We start from the raw sequence: 23525 nt of genomic DNA on the forward strand, positions 1-23525 counted from the left end.
AGAAAGAGAAAGACAAATACCATACGATATCACACATCTGTTATCTAATATACAGCGCAAATGAACTCTCCACAGAAAAGAAACTCATGGACTTGGAGAACAGACTTGTGGTTGCCTAGGGAGAAGGGGAGGGAGTGGGATGGATTGGGAGCTTGGGGTTAACAGATGTGAACTATTGTTTTTGGAATGGATTAACAATGAGATCCTGCTGTGTAGCACTGGGAACTATGTCTAGTCACTTATGATGGAGCATGATAATGGGAGAAAAAAAGAATGTATACATGTATGTGTAACTGGGTCCCCATGCTGTACAGTGAAAAAAAAAATTGTATTGGGGAAATAACAATTTAAAAAATTAAAAAGAAAAAAGAATATTAAAAAATAAATAAATAAAGATGGGACTGGGGGATTCAAGACCTCATGGATCAAGAGCCCAGGTTGCTGGTGACTTACTTTTTTATTTTGCTCACTCAAAATGTGAAGTGGGGAAAAGGCTTAGGGGCGTGACTTCTTGAAGTCACGTGGCAAGCTATTCTTCACTATGGCCTTTAGGCAGATGTTTCTTATCTATAGGGCACAGGGAAACTAGCGATAGCTATCAATGCAGAACACCTTGAGAAACAACATGTGCCTGCAAAGGCAGAGTTCCTCTTGTGCTGACTCGGCATTCCAGAGTTGACACCATGTTCTCTTAGTTCATGCATATCCTTCTTACCAGTCCCTTTCAGCCCATTTCCCATAGTTAATAATATATTAGCCACGTGCCATTTTGCAGTCACTTCAGAGTTGAGGGAAGATGTTTTCCCACAGTTTAGATTGTTTCCATGTCTTGGCTATTGTGAATAGTGCTGCAATGAACAAACAGATGCGTGCATCTTTTTCGGTGACAGTTTTGTCTGGATATATGCCCAGGAGTGGGATTGCTGGATCATATGGTAGTTGTATATTTAGTTTTCTGAGGAACCTCCATACTGTTTTCCATAGTAGTTGTACCAATTATATTCCTACCAACAGTGAAGGAGGGTTCCTTTTCTTCACATCCTCTCCAGCATTTTGTTGTTTGTTGACTTTTTTTAAGGGCCACGCCCTCAGCATATGGAGGGTCCCAGGCTAGGGGTTGAATGGGAGCTGCAGCTGCCAGCCACAGCCACAGTAGCATGCCAGATCTGAGCCACATCTGTGACCTATGCCATAGCTCATGGCAATGCCGGATCCTTAACCCACTGAGTGAGGCCAGGGATTGAACCTATATCCTCATGGATGCTAGTCAGATGCATTTCTGCTGAGCCATGACAGAAACTCCTGTTGACTTGTTAATGATGGCCACTCTAACTGATGTGAGGTGGTACCTCGTTGTTTTGATTTGCATTTCTCTAATAATAAGTGATATTGAACATTTTTTCATGTGCCTATTGGCTGTCTGTGTGTCTTCTTAGAGAAGTGTCTGTTTAGGTCTTCTGCCCATTTCTGCATTGGGTTGTTTGTTTTTTTGTTGTTGAGTTGTATGAGTTGTTTGTATATTTTGGAGATTAAACCTTTGTCAGTTGGTCATTTGCAAAAATTTTCTCCCATTCTGCGTGTTGTCTTTTAGTTTTGTTAATGAAAATAGCTAGTTTAACTAAACTCCCAGCTAGAACTCTGTTTGAAGATTCTTCTGGATGTCTAGAATGCTCCAATTATAGCTCACAATGGTGTTAGTCATCCATTTCTATAAAACAAATTTCCCCAAAACTTGAAGGCTTAAGACAACAATGATTTTTTACTTCTTAGAATTTTGTGGTTTGAAGGAACAGTTCTTCTATCCTTGTCTTGGAAGCATTTATTTGGCAGTTAGGTTGGGGCTGTCATCTGTGGTGTCTTCATTCTCCTCCATGTGGCCTCTCCATAAGGCAGCATTCCAAGATGGCTTTATCACATGTCTAGCACTTTGGCTGAGATGACTGGACCTGCTAGTGGTGGGCCACATGGTCTCTCCCAGAAAAGTAGCTGGACTTATTGCCATGGTAACTCAAGACTCTGATAAAGCAAAGACGGCCAGTTCTTAAAGAAGTTTCAACCTGGACTAGATTAGATTAACATCACTTCTGCCACATTATGTTGAGCAAAGAAATTCACAATGCCAACCCAGACTCAAGGGGAGAGAAGATGAACTCCATCTCTTGATGGGAGGAAAGCATAGAAATTCTGACTATATTTAATAACCTCTGGCTCTAAATTTTTTATATCCCAAAATACACTTATCCCTTCCCAGATCCACCAACACCTCATTTCATTACAGCATCAGGCACAGGCTTGAGCTCCAGGATTTTGTCATCTAAATCAAGTTCGGATATGAATGAAGCTCCTGAGGCAGTTTCCTGGGTACAGACAATCAGTGTGGCTCCTCTCTACCTGAGGAGAATTAAAGATTAATTGTATACCTCCCAAAGCACCCAACGTAAAAAGGTGAGATATTAAGAGAATAATAATAATAGACATTCTCATTCAAAAAGGAAGGAAAAGGAGTATATAGAAGTCCCTGATCCATAGTAATTCTGAAATTCACAGGGTATCCTATAACAGTGCAGAGAATGTTGCTTAATCGGGTCCATTTTGACCCTTTCAGAGTCTTTTCCCATCTCACTGATGTTGGTAGCTCTTGCCTCTACCCTTTGGATCTTGGTTCAATTCCCTAAGAACTCTCTTCTTTTCTATAAGGCCCAAGTTTACAGCTGAATTCCTTTCTTGGCCTGGTTTCTGTCTATGCAAATCTTGGAGCCTAGAAGTCTCATTTTATTTTGTAGTGTCCCTATCCCTTTTAGTCCAAATTGGTGGTACTTTTGCCAATACGATTCTCTTTGAAATTTTGTTTGTTTGTTATGCATCAAATTAAAAAACTTGCTTCATAAAAAAAAAGTCACAGACATAAACTTATACAAAATAGGAACTTCTTTTCTTTAGACTGCAAGTCAGCATTCTGTGGAGCAGTGCTTTTAAGATCCTTACGTCTTTCTTAGGTCCTAACAATAGGTTGTACAACCGCAAAGCAAGGTCATACAACCTTGATTTGATCTTTACTTGAGCCCCTGATTTATTGTCAGCATCCTGGATTTGACCTTTACCCTGAGACCACTTCTTACTTTGGGAATCTTTTGACACAAAGAGAGGCTAAACATTTTCCAACCTAGCAAGTCCAGGGCAGGAAACATTGCCACTAATTTCTGTTTTAAGAAGGAATAGTGGAGTTCTTGTCGTGGCTCAGTGGTTAGTGAATCCAACTAGGAAACACCAGGTTGCAGGTTCAGTCCCTGGCCTCGCTCAGTGGGTTAAAGTATCCAGCATTGCCTTGAGCCTGTGGTGTAGGCCACAGGTGTGGTTCAGATCTGGAGTTGCTGTGGCTCTGGTGCAGGCTGGCAGCTACAGCTTTGATTAGACCCCTAGCCTGGAAACCTCCATATGCTGAGGGTGCAGCCCTCAAAAGACAAAATAATAGGTTAAAAAAAAAAAAGGAATAGTTTCTTCTTTAAATCATTTCTCTTTCCATACTTAAATCATAGTTGTCTCGGAGAAACTTTCACATTAAACATTTTTCCTGGAAATCTTCGTAGCCAGATCCATAAATTCATTGATGTATTTTCTGTCTTCCGAGTTACCACAGGCAGCAGATTTGACAAACAATTTAATGCTGTATAATATGGTTGTTGTTTTCTCCAGCTTCCCATAGCAAGCACTTTACAGCTGTTCCAATATTTGTCATTCTTCTCCTTGCCACCTTTCCAGCTTCCACCTACTACCTGGTCTAAAATCTATGCCGCACATGTTTTAGGTTTTCTTTATGGCCATAGTCCACTCTACTTACCAATTTCTGTATCATTTGTATGTTGTTGTATAAAAAATTAGAAGCATAAAAAAATTATATTGCTTCTCCTGACTCTCTGGGTTGGCTAAATGATACTTCCATTCATCTCCCTTGGTCAGTTATCTGAGCTCAGGCTATGGGCCAGGATCCCTTAGTTCTCCATGTGGCTTCTACACATGGCTGACTTGCATTTCCTTGCATGATGGTCTCAAGGCTACACTTCAAAATGGCTTTGTCTGGAGTTCCCATCATGGTTCAGCAGTAATGAACCCAACTAGTATCCATAAGGACACAGGCTCAATACCTGGCCTTGCTCAGTGGCTTAAATATCTGGCGTTGCCATGAACTGTGGTGTAGGTCACAGACATGGCTTGGAGCCCGTGTTGCTGTAGGCTAGCAGCTACAGCTCCAATTTGACCTGTAGCCTGGGACCTTCCATGTGCTGCAGGTGCAGCCCTAAAAAAAAAAAATGTCTTTGTCCACATATCTAGCACTTTGTTCAAATGGCTGAAACAGCCTGGCATCTCTCTTTCTTCATGTGATCTCTCCAACAAGATAGCTGGACCACTTTACATGGTAGCTGAGAGCTCCAAGAGAACAAAACAGACACTAAGTTTCTTAAAACCTAGGCTTTAAAGCTTAGGCTAATAACCAATGCAGTATCACTTCTGCTTCATTTATTGGTCAAAGAAAATTACAAGGCCAGCCCAGATATAAAAGGAGAAGAAAATAGATGTCACTTTTTGGCAGGAAAAATGTCTAGAATTTGTGGTCCTCTTTAATCCATCAAAATGACAATGACCTCAAGACAGTATAAGATCCTCCAGTGTTCTTGATTCTTAGATTTTTCTGTATATTTTACATTCTACCTTCCAGAAGACTTACAGTTTTCTGAGTGCAAAGCCTGGATGAGAGAAATTTACATCTAAAGCCCCTTACTTAGAGTACACCACAAGTAGGCACTCAAGAAATGATTTGTGAATGAATTTTGGCTGAATTCTGACTTTTATAATGTATGTATCATTTTATTACAATTTCATGTAAAATTGATTTTCATTTATGGTAAACTTGCCAACTCTCATTAACTAAGATATCAGTAGCCAAGATACCATCACTGTTGCTTTAACAACAATCTTATTATAAATAGGATCTTCTTCAGTAAAATGGAATTCTCATAAATAAAATTTTCTCAAGGGCAGAAATTACTTTTTAATTTTTTATTTTTATTAAAGTATAGTTGATTTACAGTGTTGTGCCAATTTCTGCTGTACAGCAAAGTGACTCAGTCATATATTCTTTTTTAATATTATTTTCCATCGTGATCTATCCCAGGAGACTGGATATAGTTCCCTATGCTAAACAGTAGGACCAGAGTTCCCGTCGTGGCGCAGTGGTTAACGAATCCGACTAGGAACCATGAGGTTGTGGGTTCGATCCCTGCCCTTGCTCAGTGGGTTAACGACCCGGCGTTGCCGTGAGCTGTGGTGTAGGTTGCAGACACGGCTCGGATCCTGCGTTGCTGTGGCTCTGGCATAGGCCAGTGGCTACAGCTCCGATTCGACCCCTAGCCTGGGAACCTCCATATGCCTTGGGAGCGGCCCAAGAAATAGCAAAAAAACAAAACAAAACAAAACAAAAAAAAACAGTAGGACCTTACTGGTTATCCACTCTAAATGTAATAGTTTGCATCTATAACCCCAAACTCCCAGCCCATCCCACTCCTTCCCCCCCTCCTTTGGCAACCACAAGTCTATTCTCTGTATCTGTGAGTCTGTTTCTCTTTTGTAGATAGGTTCATTTGTGCCATTTTTAGATTCCACATATAAGTGATATTATATGATCTTTCTCTTTCTGACTTACTTCATTTAGTATGAGAATCTCTAGTTGCATCCATGTTGCTGCAAATGGCATTATTTAATTCTCTTTTATGGCTGTGTAGTATTCCATTGTGTGTGTGTGTGTGTGTGTGTGTGTGTGTGTGTGTGTGTGTGTGTGTGTAAAATCTTCTTAATCCACATTTTCTTAATCCATTCTTTTGTTGATGGACATTTAGGTTCTTTCCATGTCTTGGCTATTGTGTATGGTGTTGCTATGAACATAGGAGACCACGTATCTTTTTAAATTATAGTTTTACCAGATATATACCCAGGAGTGGGATTGTTGGATCATATGGTAATTCTATTTTTAGCTTTCTGAGGAATCTCTATATTATTCTCCATAGCAGTTGTGCCAGTTTACATTCCCACCAACAGTGTAGAAGGGTTCCCTTTTCTCCACACCCTCTCCAGCATGTGTTGTTTGTAAACTTATTAATGATGGCCACTCTGACCAGTGGCCACTCTGACCAGTGAAGTGAGGTGATACTTCATTATAGTTTTGATTTGCATTTCTCTAATAATTAGTGATGTTGAGCATCTTTTCATGTGCGTGCTGTCCATCCTTATGTCGTCTTTGGAGAAATGTCTGTCTTCTCTCCATTTTTCAGTAGGTTGTTTGTTTTTTGTTGTTGTTGTTTTTGAGTTGTAGAAGTCAATTGGATATTTTGGAGATTATTTCAAGGGCAGAAATTCTTAACTGTCACTGCATAATAAAACTATCTGTGGGAGGTTCTTTAAAATAAAAATGACAGTGCTTTTCTTCCTAATTAAATCAATATCCCAAAATGCATTAGGATTTGTGCAAAAATTATTCTAAAATGCAGGGAGGGTATAAGACACTTTTCTGAGGATAAGACTTTTAAACTGTATCTTGCATTCCAAGAAGGTAACTCTGGCCCAATATCACTCAGCTTCAATCACAGTAGTTTTTTCTTATAAACAGATATAGATATAGAACACTTTAGTTCACCAAAAGGATTCGATGCAAAATGAAGTTTGAAAATATGAAGATGTTGTGATAACCTAGGACTCTTGCTTTATGAAATAGAACAAATAATTTTTGACATAATTTTTCTTGGCACTTTTAAGGCTGCTACACATGAACTACTCTGAGGTTATGACTGTTTAATAAAAGGCAGGATCTGCCTTACAACACCTCCAGGGTATTTCTCTTTTTGTGCAAAGCCTTCTGACCACATTGCAGATCTGAAGCTTATTGATTCTCTTCTCTATTTACCCAAAGTTTCCAGGACCTAGTCTCTGCGTATAGCAGATCAAGAGACCCTTTCCATGCTTTGATGCTAGGTGTTTTGCAAGGTTCAGTGCCTGACAAATGCTAGGTGTTTTGCAAGGTTCAGTGCCTGACAAGTCCCCAAAGCTTGTTTTTCAAAGGAAGAGCTGCCAACTTATTTTCCTTGAACTATACGGACCTGATTCTTGGGGCGAATTTTACACTAAGAGAAAGGCAAGGACTGCTGTGGAGAAAGTTTTCAAAAGAATTATTTCTCTAAGGGCTAAACAATGTTTTTAATAATCAAAGTAGAATCAAGTCTAGAACTCTCTGTTGTTTAGATACTTCCTCAGATCAAGCAGCTCAGTTCTGAAGATAAGCCTCTACAATTTAGCAGGCATGGGTTCTTCAGAAATAAAAGCTTATTAACAATGTCCACATGGGTCTTCATTCTAAGGATCCTGTAAAACCATTCCTTTTTTTTTTTTTTTTTTTTTTCTTTTTTTGTCTTTTTGCTATTTCTTGGGCCGCTCCCCCGGCATATGGAGTTTCCCAGGCTAGGGGTCGAATCGGAGCTGTAGCCGCCGGCCTACGCCAGAGCCACAGCAACGAGGGATCCGAGCCGCGTCTGCAACCTACACCACAGCTCACGGCAACGCCGGATCGTTAACCCACTGAGCAAAGGCAGGGATCGAACCCACAACCTCATGGTTCCTAGTCGGATTCGTTAACCACTGCGCCACGATGGGAACTCCTGTAAAACCATTCCTATCCATACTTCCTCTTCTCCCCGTCACTCCTCAATCCCTTGCAATCTGGTGAGGCTCACTCCATTCCATTCAAACTTCTCTGGTAAATGCTGCCAAACCAATGGGCAGTTTATTGTCCTTAGGTGGCCACACAATTCTGCTTAATCAGGTGTCTCTTCTCCAAATTCTCTAAATTTACTCCCTGGGCTTCTCTGAAAACCCATCCTATTGGTTCTCTTTGACCGTTCATGTTGTACCCTTTAATAGATTCCTCATCTTCTTTTCCTGACCTTAAACGTCAGGGCCACTCAAGTGTTCACGCTTGGCCTCTCCTCCTCTCATGTTCCCTGTTCCAGCGATTTCATTCACGCTCTTTGTTTTAAATATTAACAACTACTGATGATTCCTAAATCTCGTTGGGCTCAACTACACACGCTGGCACTCAAAAAATACTTTTCCAAAACACAGTCACAGTGCCAGCATGGCTTGGTCTGGAGGGGCTAGGGGCTTGTGCCAGCATTCACACATTGTAATGTAATCCTCCACCACAATTCCTTGATTTGATTTCTTACCATTACTCTATACATTTCATTCCCCCCCCCTTTTTTTTTTTTTGGTCTTTTCTGGGGCGGCACTCATGGCATACGGAGGTGCCCAGGCTAGGGGTCTAATCAGAGCTGTAGCCGCCGGCCTACACCAGAGCCATAGTAACGCGGGATCCGAGCCGCGTCTGCAACCTACACCACAGCTCACGGCAACGCCGGATCCTTAACCCACTGAGCGAGGCCAGAGATTGAACCTGCAACCTCATGGTTCCTAGTTGGATTCATTAACCACTGAGCCACGACGGGAACTCCATTTCCCCTTACTCTTTACATGTCCTTCCCCCTTCTTCCTGCCCTGAACTTCAGTCCAACACCATGATAACATCTCAGTGTGAGATGTAGAAGTTTGCACCATGAAAGAAGAGAGATTTATGGTAAGATTTACTAGTCTACCCTTTCTGGCCAATTACATGCTCTGCAAGGTTTCATCTGAGTGTCTTTTTCTTAGAATTAACATTCGCATGTTCATTTCTCATTTTTATAGGCAAGAAGATTTTTTTTTAAAAAAAAAAAAAAAAGGACATCTTTTCCTTTTGCTCTGTCCTCTTCTTTTCATATTGTTACACATTCTCTGCGTTGTTCCCAGCAACTGTAATTTTACTTATTTAAGGAAACTTGACCTTTCATCATGGATTTTAATCATTATTTTGCTAGAGCTTCCCTTCCATGTTAACCTAGAATGCTTGGAGAAAGGGCAGTGAAGCATTATAGGTCTTGGCAGTTTACTACATAGCGCTGTTTCATATGGTGAGTGATATCCCCTACTGGCCCCGATTATAGAAACATTTTGTCTCTTTCTTCTTGCACAGACCTAAATGACATGTAAGGGCTCTTTTGAGAAGCTGAAATTGATATAAAACACACTCATATGTTCTATATCTTTCCTACTTAAGACATGTAGCTAGAGTTTTATCTTTACTCTAGCTCATTGGGTCACTCCTGATTCTTGCCTATAGAAGACCCGTGGGGAGTTCCCGTCGTGGCGCAGTGGTTAACGAATCCGACTAGGAACCATGAGGTTGCGGGTTCGGTCCCTGCCTTTGCTCAGTGGGTTAAGGATCCGGCGTTGCCGTGAGCTGTGGTGTAGGTTGCAGACGTGGCTCGGATCCCACGTTGCTGTGGCTCTGGTGTAGGCTGGTGGCTACAGCTCCGATTAGACCCCTAGCCTGGGAACCTCCATATGCCGCGAGAGCGGCCCAAAGAAATAGCAAAAAGACAAAAAAAATAAAATAAAAGAAGACCCATGGGTATCTGCTCATTTCTGGTTATTCACGATTATCCTTGACCTTGATAAGGTTGTTGTTATAATAATTCTAGGTGATACTCTGTAAGGCAGTCTGTCTTACTCACTGCTCTATCGCTGGCATCTAGCACATAGTAGGTGCTCCCTAAAGATTTGTTGAAAAAAAATCTGTGAATGACTAGATCCTTATACTTATTGGCTAATAATCTTGGTCCTTCTTGCTTATAATGGCTGAGGCAGATATTACACATACTCCAAGAGTGCGAGTTTGGGAAATCATCTTGACGCCAGGTAAATTTCGATAATTATGGAGCAGGTTTAGCGGCTCACATTGTGCACTATTTTCTCAAAGGTCACTTAGTCCCTAAATCTTTCAAGGAGAGCCTGGTCCAATTGCTGAGCACAGCTTCCTGGGCTGATTGCATAATAACTGGACTTTAGCATTATCCTGCAGGTTATCCTGCAGTTCATCAGAGGGGATTAGTTCAAGAACAGATCCTAAATGCCTTTTCATGGGAATAAGAATTAGGGAAAGAAGAAATCTGATTTCAGGTAAGCCTGTGGAAATTTCCCATAGGAATGTGGGTCCCCAGAGGGGTCCCAAAGACTGACACATCATGTGGGCATCCTGTCCAGTCTTTTCAGATTCCTTTGTCAAAATTCTCGAAGAGCTAACCTCAGTGATTAGCTTCCACAGCTATAAAATATCAGGGACACATTTCTCCCATCCAAGGACCTCCCAAAGGCTCTGGTGAATAAGCCAACATCTTTCCTCAGAGAGGAATCAATACCACTGCATTTGGATCACAAGGAACCCAAACAGTTGCTCTCTTCAAACTTTTGTTTGCATCAGCATTTCTTTTCAACACCTATAAGTCTCTGTTTTTTTTTGTTTTGTTTTGTTTTTTTTTGTCTTTTTGTCTTTTTGTCTTTTGTTGTTGTTGTTGTTGCTATTTCTTGGGCCGCTCCCACGGCATATGGAGGTTCCCAGGCTAGGGGTTGAATCGGAGCTGTAGCCACCGGCCTACGCCAGAGGCACAGCAACGCGGGATCCGAGCTGTGTCTGCAACCTACACCACAGCTCACGGCAACGCCGGATCGTTAACCCACTGAGCAAGGGCAGGGACCGAACCCGCAACCTCATGGTTCCTAGTCGGATTCGTTAACCACTGCGCCACGACGGGAACTCCAAGTCTCTGTTTTTATACTCAGATGTTGAAAATCTACATTCTCTACACGGGCATTTTGCTATAGAAATGTTGCAGTAACAGAAATGATATGGATCTGAGTTACCCAAAATGGTAGTGACTAGCGACAGGTGACCACTGAGCACTTGAAATATGGCTCATGTGACTGAGGCACTGAATTTTAATTGAGTTTTGATTAATTTAAGTGTGAATACTCACATGACATTAGTGGCTACCGTATTGGACCACACAGCTCTATACGATTGAAATACATACAAACACCAAAAAAGAGCGTGTGAAATCATCTTTAACTATTTTAAAATTATAAATGTAACATATTGTCAATAAAGAAAACAATGTAAATAGACAAATGTGAGGAGAAAACACTAAAAATACTCGTATCCCAACACCTAAATGTCAGTACTGTTAACACTGTGGTGAACAATACCCTTTCTGTTATTTCTTTTATGTAAAAAGAGAACATAGTGCGAGCTGGCCAATATGTGGTTAGAATAGTCAAAAGAACAGCATGCAAATCCCACGTGAACCTGGTTTCAACTGATTAAAACAGCTACACTAGGAGTTCCCGTCGTGGCTCAGTGGAAACGAATCCGACCAGGAACCATGAGGTTGCGGGTTCGATCCCTGGCCTTGCTCAGTGGGTTAAGGATCTGGCATTGCCATGAGCTGTGGTGTAGGTCACAGACACGGCTCGGATCTAGCGTTACTGTGGCTGTGGCGTAGGCCGGTGGCTACATCTCCGATTCAACCCCTAGCCTGGAAACCTCCGTATGCCGCAAGTGCAGCCCTAAAAGACCAAAAAAAAAAAAAAACCAGCTACACTAGAATCTGTCTCCTGCATAGACAACAGGCCAGTGACTGCCTTGTGGGGTGAGTGGCCGCTCCTATCCTCACATAAATCTCTTCCCCACGGGCTGTCTATCATGCTTTAAGTTTCCACAGTTTTTAGAATGATGTGTTTCTGTTAACAGCTAAATATTATGCACAGCACCTCAGGACATTTCAGCCTTAAGCATCTTGGGGGAGCATTGTCTAGACCGTCAGACTGAGGTTGGGGTATCTGGGGGGGGCCTGGGCAGCTCATGGAGGGGTGTTTAGCCACTGGGACAAGGGAGGAGAGTACCCAGAGGGAAGAGGCTGATCCGAGGGGGATGGAGAACACCATCCTCCTACTTTAGTTTGGGGCAGGGTCGTGTGTACTGAAGATATTCTTGCATTCATTCATTCAACCAACAAGTAATCTCTAAGTACCTGTTCTTTGTCAGCGTCTTCCAAAGGAGTATGAACATATTGGGAGGAATGGAGTCATGGTCACTCCCTCATGAATTTTGGAGTCTAATATAGTGGCAGACAATAAACAGAAGCATAACAAAACCTCCGTTACACGTTGGGAAACGTGCTCTGAAGGAAGCCTAATGCAGCAACAAGACTAAAGGCAGAGAGGATCTCCATGGATAAGAAGAGTCAGGGAAGCCTTCTTTGAAGAAAGGACCTTTTTACTGAGACATGAAAGTTGGGAAGGAGCTAGTTCTGTGCAATGTGTAGAGTGTGTGTGTGTGTTTTCACTGCACTGGAGTAAACATTTGCAAAGGCCTGGTTGGGCAGAGCTTGGAGCACAGAGAATGATGACAAGGTGGCTGCACCTCCATTGGAGAAGTAAGCAGGGCAGATCTCTCAGGCCTCTAGGCCACACAAGGGCTTTCACTGTTTATTCTAAAGGAAACAGAAGATATTAATGATGTAATCAGGAGAGTGACTTGATCCTTAGCTTAGCTTAGGTGAAACTTCATTCTGATTGCTGAGGGTATAGCATGGAACTAAACCAGTAAAAATCCTTGTCCTCACAGAGCTTATGTTCTAGTTGGAGCTGAAATCATAGTAGAGTTTAAAGAAACTGTTGAGGATTCAGCAATAATCTTTGAGGTGACTGGAGACAGATAAAGGCAGATAAAGTCAAGAGTCAAACAGGTATGACTCCACCTGCAAACATCAGTATCTGTCTCCCATATCAGGAAGGACTTTCCACCTAGATCTTGGGCTCTGCCTTGTCCACATGTTCCCTTCACAAAACATTCTCTTGTTTCCCGATCTGACAAACATAGCTCTCTTTCCAGGCAAATCAATTATCATTTGGTCTCACAATGTCTAAGGGCATGATTCCACTATTGTCACTCATTTATGTCCTAATTCAGAGTAGCATGGGCTGGAAATGTCAAGCCAGCCAAAGTCAAAAGCTTCACTGTAAGTCAGTGGCAAGTCAAGTAATGAACACTCCTTTCAAGAAGAATTTAAGCTGCTAAAAAGATACAACCAAAATCTAAATAGTCTTAAATTTACTCTCAGCCGATTTCTTGTAAAGAAGCCACAGGAATTCACTGGGCCCAGGTCCAGCTCTGCCACAGACCAGCAGCTCATCATCATCCTTGTGACTGGCCATCACCGCTCCTGCAAACACAGCACAAAAGTGCAGTGAGGCACAACATGACACCCCCCACCCCCAAGCAAAAGGACAGGATGGCTGGTTCATTTCCCCTTCTAGAGCCACCCAGACAGGTGAAATGATGCAATGGGGTGAGTTTTTCTTTGAAGCACACCCCATCGCTTGGCTATAGTTTGAGTGCAAACCTAAAGGGGACTGCTAAAAAAAAAAAAAAAAAAAAAAAAAAAAAAAAAAACCTTCAGTAACCAAGATAAATAATATTTTAATGCAATATTTTAAAACTCAAAATTGATGCAAAAAATCCATGATGGACAAAATATCATAATTTTAATAGAAGACAGTGTCCACTGGAGTGAACACCCTTGGCTGGGTTTCAGTGAACTTGGAGCCTTCTTTAGCTCTGCAACATGTGGTACGTTGCTGTACCTCTCTGCTCCCAATTTACAGAGGAACAAACTGAAACCCAGAGGGGTGTTCATTCTTTCAAGGAGCTATTAATTAATCAGATTCCCCTGGGGAAGGGAGTGCATGCTAGCATTGGTAGCTTTTAAAATTCGACCCAGTAATTCTAAGTGCACTAGGGTTGAGGAAAGTGGCCTGGCTGGCCTGTTAAATGATCTGCAACTCAAGTGTTAGTTGCTAAGTGTGGAGTCATGTATTTCTCCTGCCACTTGTTGCCAGCACTTTGATGGTAATAGTCTTCCAGTTTAGGACAATATGGCACCAGGACAGAGTCCTGGGGAAGGATGGAGCAATATTTATTGAGCTCCTACTTCCTCTCAGTCATCACGCTAGATGCTTGTCATTTGGTTTCATTACCCCCACTCTCCACTAAAGAGATGAGGAAACTAAAGTCCCTTTTTTCATGGCTGCACCTGCAACATAAGGAAGTTCCCAGGCTAGGGGTCAAATTGGAGCTGCAGCCATTGGCCTATACCACAGCTTCAGCAACACCAGAAGCTTAACCCACTCAGCGAGGCCAGAGATCAAACCCACATCCTCACAGACACTACGTCAGGTTTTTAATCAGCTGAGCCACAATGGGAATTCCAGATGATCTTTATTGATGTAGACTCTGAGATTCAGTGATGTCAAGTAATTAATTTTACCAGGCTTCTTACAAGCAGTGAGTAGTAAGGTTAGGATTTAAAGTCAGGTGTTCTTACGCCGGAGCCTGCGCAGTGGGTGAAGCATGGTCTATACTGCAGACCCTGATGTCTTTCCAGTTGGGAGCAACTATGTGAAAAAGGGTGAGCTGGCCCCTTCTTGTCAGCCGTCCAGAGTGTGGTGCAGTGGCTATCACAGAGACCCAGCAACTTCCCATTAGTAAATAACATAAAATTTCCACCATCTGGGTATTTTCCATTTAAGACAGCATATTTTACCTGGGTCAAGTGGTAGTTTACTCACAGCTCAAGGAAATGCTAGATATTAGGAACTCTCTATAGTTGGTCTGACCTTAGCCCATAATTAGGTAAGCTTACTTCTGAGCATACCAGTAACTTTCCACTTCAGTCAAAGTTGGAAATATCCCCCACCTGCCAAAACTCGGATATATTATTCCTGCAGCATCAATCAGAGGATGCAAAATGAAAGCAATTTCAGTATTCAGAGCTTATTCTTCCCCCATATTTAACCCAGTATATCCTTCATCTTTTGGCCCTATTTCCTTAAAAAATTGTACCCAGAAAAGACGTTTGAGGCCAAGCACTGTGTTTTATCCACCCTGTGTCTCTGGCACATAATACAGTGCCCAGGGCAATGTCGGCCCCCAGAGAATATTGGGTGCAGGAATGAATGGTGTGCTCTGAATGGGCACAGGTAGGACATGAGTGGAGACCTTTTTTTCAGGAGCACAGATGGATTTTCAGTATGGCCCCACATATGTCAACCTCCGCCTTGCTTCTCTGCTTGCTTGCTTGCTTGCTTTTCCTTCCTTCCTTCCTTCCTTCCTTCCTTCCTTCCTTCCTTCCTTCCTTCCTTCCTTCTTTCTTTCTTTCTTTCTTTCTTTCTTTCTTTCTTTCTTTCTTTCTTTCTTTGTCTTTTGTCTTTTTAGAGCCACACCCAAGGCACATGGAGGTTCCCAGGCTAGGGGTCCAATTGGAGCTGTAGTCACCGGCCTACGCCAGAGCCACCGCAACACCAGATCTGAGCCGCTTCTGCGACCTACACCACAGCTCATGGCAACGCTGGATCCTTAACCCACTGAGCGAGGCCAGGGATCGAACCCTCAACCTCATGGTTCCTAGTCAGATTCATTTCTGCTGTGCCATGACGGGAACTCTGCTTCTCCGCTTTTTCTAAACTGTTTCCCTGCAGCTGGATTTGCCCACATATCCCCAGTGTGGTCCCAGGATTACCCTCACCCCACTGAGTCCAGAGTTCATCACATTGGGGGCAGGAAGTCTATCAGTGGCTTAAGTCTCCACCACCCCGAGGGACTTAAGATTAGGACAAGGTCCAAAAGCAGGATGCCGGGTGCTCGGCTTTACCTGCTCAGTTCATTTCAACCCTTGGCGTCTCCCAAGGCTCTCATCTAATCCTCACATCAATCCAACAAGGTAGAGAGGTGGGCCTGTTAGCACAGGGTTATCTGCTTCCAAACAAGACCTTCTTTTCCTCCCATGACTGGAAGCTGCAGGATCATGCAGGGTCAGTCCTGTGGCTCCCAGCCATCAGGGTCTTGGGCTTCTGTTGGCTTTCAGCTCCACCAGGCTCAGCTTGTGGCTTTGTGCTTCATGCTCACTAGATGGCAGTTTCTCAGCATCCTGTCTGAGTCTCAGGCAGAAAAAAAAGCAGAAAGGATGACGGGCAGAACATATGCCAACAGAGCAGGCTCCTTTTTACAAGTTTTCCCTTAGCCCTTCCCAGGAATTTCTGCTTACAAATTACCAAACACACCAGGGACTCTGGGGATATTTGTATTTTTAATGGGTTGCAATGTTTCTGAAATGATACTGAGGTCCTTTTTATAATGAAAAAGGGAGATGAGGCTGGCATTTAAGTGTCTGGCCACAGCATGGCAGCATTTGGCCTTGCAGGGAGGAGCCCTGGCGGCCCATGGATTTGATGGCCACAGGGCATCTTCCCCACCTTTGGGTGACCCAGTCCACAGCACTAGGCTTCTGTTTCACTTCCTCTCTCCTCATTCACCCTCTCACAACTCAGTCCTTCAAACTCCAGCCCTACCCTGAACCATAGCCACTCCCCAAAGTCCCTCTCTCTCTCTTTTTTTGTCTTTTAGGGTTGCACCCATGGCACATGGAGGCTCCCAGGCTAGGGGTGGAATCAGAGCTACAGCTGCCAGTCTACACCACAATAATGCCAGATCTGAGTGGTGTCTGTGACCTACACCACAGCTCACAGAAATGCTGGATCCTTAACCCACTGAGCGAGGCCAGGTATTGAACCTGCAACCTCATGGTTCCTAGTCAGATTTGTTTCCACTGCGCTATGACGAGAACTCCCCCAAAGTCCCTCTCTTGCTTCTCCACCAGCCACTTTCACCACTAGTGGGGTCCACTGGAATATTGAGCAGATTTCCAATGCTAGTCACTATGCCACCTGGTCTATGACTTTAATCAATGGATGGCGTCCTTGCCTATAGCCCCCTAGGTACCAGGTTGAACCTCTTTGAATCTGCGTCTGTCCGAATCATCTCTGAACTTGTCCAGAGGATGACCCAGAGCTTATTCTGGTAGTTAGGTTAGTTCCAGTGCTCAGAAAATTGGAGGGAAAAGATCTAATTTCCTGTGGTAGCAAGGTTCCCAAAGCCTTGCTCTTGGTCCCTCTTGAGGCTAGGTTACCATACTCAGAGCGGAAGGGGAGCAGCTTTCACTCTCCCTTTCCCCCATCATCTGACTCCTGAAAGGACATTGAGGATGTGTTTCTCCAGCAGCCAAAGATAACAGCTCTAAGGCAGCATCACAGGAGGTAGGATTTAAGGGAGCTGGAAGGCACGTAGCCATCATCTAGGCTAACTGTTGAGCTTTATCCAAGAAAAACAGAGAGTCTGTCCAAGAGAAATCCTTCCAGAAGGGTGGCAGTAGCTTTTCTCAAAGGGGCAGAGCTGCACCCACACATATTGGGTCCCAGCCACATAGCACATGGAAAGCATGTTGGGTGAGCTAGGAGTCTGAGAGCAGCTGACAGGAGACTTCCCAGAACCCTCTCCCAACCTCCTTCACCTACCGACAAACCAGCAGGCACTGAGAAGGCAGAGGGAGGGGATGTGAGGTGACTACAGGGGGCGTTTCTCTGTTCTAAACCAAGAGTGCATCTTGGCAGAGGCTGGGAAGGCAGGAATTTGGGGAATGTCAAATGCTGAATGGTTGAATGGAGAGAATTTTACACATCAGTAGTTCCAAGCACAAACAGGGAAACTGGTCTGGAGCAATGAATGTTATGGTTCAAGGATGCTTAGGGCTGCAGTAACAGAGGGAAGATTAGAAAGTCAGCCAACAGTCATTGAGTACTTGCTATGGACCAGATACTATGCTTAGAGCATCACCTGAATCCATTTATTTAATATGATCCGTTTATTTAATATTACAGCAGCCCTATGAGTTTGCGAATGGCCCATGATTTCGTATCCAAATTTCTTGAGGCCAAATGTATTTCCACTTGAGAAATTTTCCTATTTTAGAAAAGTATGGTGGTACATATACTGCAATATTAGGTAATATTATGGGATTTGGGGCAGCACCCAGCAAACAAGCATATTGATATTTCTGCACAATAGGCTTAACAAAGACCATAGAAACCTTCATGTCAATCTTGCCACAAAATTCCTGAAAAAGCTCTAGGTTTCTGAGCTTTGGGAATTTCAGGGCTTTTGAACTACATCATTATCCTCAGTTTCTGGAGGAGGAAACTGGTGATCTGGCTCCTGAGTCTGTGGTGTTAGTTGTGTGGTCCTGCTGCCTGGTGATGATGCGTGACTACTATATTGTCTATTTCCAATATCACTGGAATGTATGTAACTACATCCAGTGCTCCTAGAAATGCTGAAGAAGGAGCAACCTCTGCTGCACCTCTTTAACAAGTGAGGAAACTGAGGCTCAGAAAAGGGGGTGTGTTCAAGGGCACCACCTGAATGGATAGAAGCAGACTCTAAACCGGAAGTCAGGTCTGCGACTCCCAGCTCTCTGGACTCCTTGTCCTGTGCCATTTGGGCACCTTTCTTAGGAATTATTTGAAGGATGAGTAATATGAAGAGAATGGTATTGTTTGTGATGCTTTGAAGACTAGGTTTGAAGTGGCAGCAGAATCAGAGTAGAGACATGAAAACATCTGCTAACTCGAAAGGGTGTGATAGCCTCCTTATCCTCTCCTGATGCCACAGAGCAAGGTCCTGACAGTTGAGCAAGGGGACGTGACAAGGAGTGTGTCTGTAATCAGCCCACCCCTCTTGCAACCAGAGATTTGATCTCTGAGGCTGAGATGATCCCTCCTGACATAAGGGTTATCTAAGGTCTCCTGTTTATCTCCAAGGATGGCAGAGAAAACAAGCAAGCAAGCAAACGATATCCTGAACACCAGAAGATGTGGGCAGGAGGCTTCTGCTTTTGTGTCCTTGAGGCTCCAGACCAAATATCAGAAGGCCACAGCCACCAGGAGTCATGAGAAGCACAGTCTGCAATATTCAGGACAGGAGCAGAGAAGGAAGCTGCAAAGTCAGCCTGGAGAGCAAATAGATGAGGGACTTAGAGGATGCAGCCCAGACCTTTGTGCTCAGAATATCTGTAGCCCCAATCATGGACAGAGAACAGGCAAGGTGGGGGAAGGAGGAGAGGCAGGTGGCCCTGGAGGATCCTGGGAAGGATGGAGAGATGAAGGACAGGGAAAAACTTCAACCTCCTCCACCTTCTTCCATCAGGAATCTCTGGAGATGTTTCTACCTCTAGCTACAGTATAATTTTTCTAAAATTACAAATTAGCAGTTAGCAGCATAGTTATTATTTAAGGATATAAAAAAGAACCCCCTGCCCAGGTCTGTGAATATCTCACCATTAGAGGCACTCCTTTTCACTAATGAATTCTCCAGAAGACATCACATGCAAAAATTTTGCCAAAGAAGTGCCTAAGGAATGCCATCCATCTATCTGGGATGTTCTCACCTCACTTTTCTATCTTTTAAATTTCCGCTCATTTTTCAGGACATTCCTTGGACCTGTGCCTCTTCCTGAGTACCCCAATAGGTTTCTTATATGAACTTCTATTAGACCTATGGTCACTCTATAATATCATTACATGTTTACAGTTTGGTCTCCCCCACCGGATGGATGGTGAGTTTGTAATTCACAAAGACTAATGGAAGAGTGTATGTGAAGTGCTCGGTACTGAGTAGACACCAAGCAAAAATTAACTTTCTTTTTCTTTCTTTCTTTCTTTCTTTCTCTCTTTCTCTCTTTCTCTCTTTCTTTCTTTCTTTCCGTCAGTTCTTCAGTTGAACTATTTCTAGGATTCACTTCTTTCCCTCCTGCTTCCTTACCACCACCATAATCCATTCCTCAATTACTTTAAGGGCTTACTAACTGCCCTTAATGCCTCTAAGGTCTTTCTTTTAATATGCCCTCCAGACTGCTAACTAATGAATTTCCTTAAGATGTCCCCGTCCCTGTGTTCTTTCGCATGCAAAGACTGCAATGTTTCCTAGAAGCCTACTGCAAACAACTAGTCACAGCAAACCAGTCACAGCAAACAACTAGCAATATATCCAGTGGTAGTATTTGTTCCTCCCAATCATAAAATTCGTTTCTAATAGAACTTGAATGTTATTCAGGTTTTTGAGCCAACCCTGTGCAGATTATCTCAAGAGAAGTTTAGCCTCCATGGATGGAGCTCAATGAGATCTTAAAGGACCAGGCTCTTTCCAGTTTTTTGCTTCACCATTCTTAGTTTCTTGGTTTTTCATTTTCCTGCTCATAACCCGTGACCTCTGAATGGTTGTCATTACTTCAGGCATCATGGGTAATTCAAAGATATGAAACCAGCAGAAGGGTCAAAGGGTTTTCTCTTGTGAATGCTTTGTCTTTTTATTTAGAAAGGAAAGCCTGCCAACTGCTTAATTGTCATCTCTGGGCACTACTGAACCCCACCGGACATTTTACCCTCTTCCAAATACCAAAGCTCCTTATGGTAAGGTTGCTACATTTACCAAATAGAAATATAGAACATCTAGTTAAAATTGAATTTGGTAAACAATAAATAATTTTTAGCATAATTATGTCCCAAGTGTTGCATAGATATTCTAAAAAGTTATCTGTTGTTTATAACATGTAACTGGACACCCTGTATTTTCTCTGGCATCCCTTCCTTATGGATACTGCCATGACTTTCACCAGGTACCACTGTCCCTAAGGAACTGATAGGATGGCCTTGTTTCCTTAGGATGCCACAGCACTAGGATGTTAAATGAGAAACTTGGCCCAAATGCCTCTCTTCACCTTTTGTTTTACACACTATTAATGGAATCCCAAAGAAAAGTCACTTGTACCCCATTGTCTTAATACATTTTCAACAAAACGTCTCTTTACTTACAGACTCTCCTCCCTAGGACTCAACCTTGAGTTCTGGAGGCAGAGCTGGGGCAGAAGACAAACATGAATGGCAGACATGATGATGTCCCAGCCTTGCCCCTTCCCTCTGAAGCCAAAGGCCTGGCCAGAGTTGCCTGCCCTCCTCATCTAAAACTTGGGTATATCTTTACCAGGGGCCCCCAGCCTGTTGTTTTGGGCAGCATCTTTTCAGTTCATGCAAACAGACCTACCTACCTGTCCACACCCAGTACTGCAGAACCCTAGTAGACACAGATTAGTCTGGTAAGTGCCACAGACTTGGTCTCATAAGTGCTATTCAAAGCAGTGACCAATAAAGGCTTCGTGCTTAAGGCGATCTTTATGGGGGATGGGATTTGGCTTAGTTCTTGAAGGAAGGAATGGAACAGGTCAGAAGACAGGAAGAAATTGTGAGTAGAAAATGGAAGAAAGTGTGTTTCCAGGAGGCTGAGGAGGCCAGGACTAAATGGGGATGCTTGCTGTGGAGTCATGGAAAGGAGGCTGAATAAATTCAGGACCAGACATGGAAAATGCTTCAAACAGCACACTTGACTTAGTAGGAAATAGAGGACCTTCAGAGCTTCTTGATCAGGATGAGGGACCAGACGATGGCTGCATTTTCCTGTTTGCTGACTGATTTGACCACACAGAGAAAAAATCGCAAGACCATGCATCACACAAAACTGAAGTTAGAAACGGTTTTAGGGCCATAAGACTTTGCAATCCAAAGAAATATTTCAGTTCTTTCAACCGAGGCTTGCTTTTCATTTCCCCTTATCATTCCCTAGCGTAAAATTAAGTCACTTAAAGAGAAACCCAGTGCATTTTGTTAAAGATATGCACTCCTCTGCCAGTTAAGAGGTCTGAGCCTTTAGAAGAATTCACTCTTTCTAGTTGAATCTTTTAGTTCCTGGACTTAAGAATAAGGCCTCTTGGAGTTCCTGTTGTGGTGCAGCAGAAACACATCTGACTAGGGACCATGAGGTTTCAGGTTCGATCCCTGACCTCGCTCAGTGGGTTAGGGATCTGGCATTGCCATGAGTTGTAGTGTCGCTTACAGATGTGGCTCAGATCTGGCATTGCTGTGGCTCTGGTGTAGGAGAACCTTGGAACCTCCATATGCCACAGGTGCAGCCCTAAAAAGACAAATGACAAAAAATAAAAAAATAAGTCCTCTTAGTATTCAAGAAAAATATACATTATTAGCTATTCAAGTTTACACCAACTTCATCTTGGGCATTAAGGATGTGCCAGGACAAGTTCGATCATCATTAGTTCTCTGACAGCCACTTCCTCCTGGGCCAGGGGCTTGTTACAGGAGATGTGCTGAGTGTGCGTAGCATTCCTCCACCCCAGAGCCCACCTGCCCATAAAATAGCCCCCTCCCCCCAACCGCCTTCCCACCCACAACACATTATTGCCAAGAATTGGGTACGCCCTGTTCTCCCTTTACTCAGAACAGTACAATTGGCGTAGCCTAAGGTACGTCTCTCCCCTTTCTGTACTTTGTCTCTCTGGATGGCCCCTTATCCACCGAGGGACCTGGGTGCCTCTGTTCCTTCCATCCTGCTGTAAACTCTATCCTGAAAAGGGTCTGGTAAACTATTTCACGTGATGCTTGCAGATGCTCATGTGGGGGTTGAGGGAAATCTGGAAAATTGAAAGGCAAAAGGATTTAATGCTGTCCTTTTCTAAGACATCTTCTTTTCTTCTTCTTAAAAAACAAAACAAAAACAAAAACACCTCCGTTGGGAGTGGAGGGCATCCTTGCTCCTCCTTCTGTTTTTCTTAGGATTTTCCCACTGTGACATTCCCATGTTTGTTAGGGGAGAAATGGTCACCAAAAGCTTAATATGTGATCCTTCCTAGAAAAACAGAAAGGAAACTATTTCTAAAGTAAGTGACGTTCAGCTCATGGGGATTTGGGGCCACATTCAGAGGAGGTACCACTTTTTTTGGTCAGGAGGAAGCCTTTCCAGGATGCAGATGAGGCTTTGTGAAGGTCCAGGATGCTCTCTGCTTGGTCCTTCTGCTCCAAACCCTTCATTCGAGTCATCAGAAGAGTCATTCTAGTTTAAGGTTATGTTCCTTTTGCATTTACATATTCATAAACAGATAATCCATGTACATAGCACAGAATTAAAAGTCTTCAACAAGCGACAGAGTGAAAAATTCGCCTCTTTCCTTTCCTGGCCCTGCCCTGGCCGCTCTGTCCTCCCCGGAGCTTATCTCTATAATCACTTTCTTCAGGGTCCTCTTTCTGAGACCATCTCTGCATTTTCAAAAATACAGAGTTACGTGAACTTCTTTTATTGGATTTTTTTGCTTATTTTTTAGAGCTGCGGGTCATTCACATGGGTCAAAAAATTAAACATATGAACAAATATCAAAGATGATCTATAAGAAGTCATACACCCAGTCTTGTTCTCTGCTACCTCCACAGGTTCCAAAACACCCCCTTCCCCACACACACACCCCATCCAGGAACTGCTTTTATGTTCCTGTGAATTATTCTAGACTTCTTTTTTTTTTTTTAATTTTTTTTAGGGCCACTCCTGTGGCATATGGAAGTTCCCAGGGCCAGGGATCGAACCCGCATCCTGGTCGATACAAGTGCAATTCTTAACCCGCTGAACCACAACATGAACTCTCTAGTCTAGACTTCTTAAGGGGACACGCAAGCAAATACAATTCTTATTCTCATCACCACCTCGCCCCTAAAAGGTACTCTATAAAGGCAACAAAAAGGAGTGTTTTTAAAAACAAAATATACAT

The 23525-nt window shown here is 43.1% G+C and overlaps 1 long non-coding RNA gene across 8 annotated transcripts in view; it reads left to right on the plus strand.

Moving 5' to 3' along the window:
* Positions 1–23525, plus strand: part of LOC100515693 (uncharacterized) — a 226806-nt gene that overhangs the window by 107928 nt on the left and 95353 nt on the right. The window lies entirely within an intron of this gene.

The sequence above is a fragment of the Sus scrofa genome, chromosome 16, assembly GCF_054392235.1.
Source record: "Sus scrofa isolate SSC_HxYL_T2T_F1_AM1 chromosome 16, Sscrofa_HxYL_maternal_Yorkshire_Landrace_v2.0, whole genome shotgun sequence".
In the NCBI taxonomy this organism is placed as follows: domain Eukaryota; kingdom Metazoa; phylum Chordata; class Mammalia; order Artiodactyla; family Suidae; genus Sus; species Sus scrofa.